Raw genomic sequence first — 1,659 nt, forward strand, 5'->3', positions numbered from 1 at the left:
ACCCTCTTTCTCTCTCTCATTTTCTTTTTCTCTTTCTCCTTCACACTTACTTTCTTCCCTCTTTTTATAAAAAGCTCCACAACACTACGTCTTTAAGCGTTGCCGAATGTCCAGAATGCGTGTTTTCAGTGAGTATACACATCGACATGCACCGCTTCCATTGTTTGCTTTCAGAACCTGTCAAACCGAACAACGAGTTCACAGAAAAACTTATCAAAGTACAGTCTGTTTCGAAATTTAAATTCGATTTTCTCTGATCCTGAAAATATGACTTTGATCGTTTTTTGTGTTATTATTTTTTAATCTTTTTACCGTAATATCGGGTGTTGACAGACCCCTCTCGCCTGAGTCACAATATCCTAGGGAAAACTTGAGACCGTGACAAAGGCGAGTAACCTTCTGGAATTTCTGTGAAAATTCTCCGTGAAACAATCTCTGCTATGCTTGTTTTGTCACGTCTATCGGCGCCTGGCATAAGGACTGCAAATAAATTATGTAAATGTAATCCGTGTAGGATTGTAACTAAACTTATGATTTATTCAACAGGGGATCAAAGCTTAGACTTACTGGAAGTGACACAAGACAGATAGATACACTTCTTTTTCATATATCATCATTGCGACTTTAGTTCTCACATCACAATAACGCTATCTAGTAGATCGATATCGAATTTCCGTGTCGGTATGCCCGTGGAAAGGTATCATATCAAAACATTCTGGACAAAGAGAAATATACTTATTATTAATTTTTGAGTGAAAATTTGGACTACAAAGTCGTGTAAATTTTCCGATGATGTGAGGCATGTGACTACCCTATGTATTTGCATAAAAGCCATATGAAGGATGATAACTTGAAGTAGTAGAAAAAGTTGGGGTTTTATTTCTGTGCGTAAGAAACAATGGATAAGGTGTTTGTTGTTGTCAAATCCTGACGTTCGAGGAAGGGTTAATGCGAACTTGTTCAAGGGCACGCCACCTATCCTTCTACTGTTTCTTTGCCTCGCTTGGCAATCCTGAAAACTACCAGATCAAGAGGCGTTCGATAGTTCCCTCCCTCCCCACCCCCACCCCAATCCACCTTCACTAACTGCCCCTACTGCTACACTCGCTCTTCCCTTCCGCCTTCACGATATCTGTTTGTAAACTATTTTCTTGTAAAGCGGCCGAGTCTGTAACAAGCAAAGATTGTTTATCTTTCACAGACACACGCATTTATTTTATAAAGCCAAGATAAAGTAAATGAAAGTGCAAAGGAAAATAAAATAGTATTAAAGTATAAAACTAAACGGGTTTGTAAGAAAAAACGTTTGAAAACAGTTTATCATTTCAACAGAAAGCCAGCACGTCTTTGATCATAATAAATAAAAGAGGAAAATCCTTCTAAGTAACTAGGACGAGAGTGTGGAATGGCAGTTCGAATTTTTTGTTTCGACATGCAAGTTTTTTCTTCCAAATTTGAAAGAAAACACATGATAAATGGGCTGTCTTTCTCCGTTTTGAAAATGCTTGCTTGTTTGGTTTTCTTTGTTTTTGTTGATTTTTTATCGGATAATTTTTGTGGGAGTTTCTTGTTTGTTTTGGGCTTTTTTTGGGGAAAATTTTTAAACTTTTTTTGGTTTTGTTTTCTCTCTCTCTCTCTCCCTCTCTCTCTCTCTCTCTC

Source organism: Aplysia californica, unplaced genomic scaffold (assembly GCF_000002075.1).
Source record: "Aplysia californica isolate F4 #8 unplaced genomic scaffold, AplCal3.0 scaffold00022, whole genome shotgun sequence".
In the NCBI taxonomy this organism is placed as follows: domain Eukaryota; kingdom Metazoa; phylum Mollusca; class Gastropoda; order Aplysiida; family Aplysiidae; genus Aplysia; species Aplysia californica.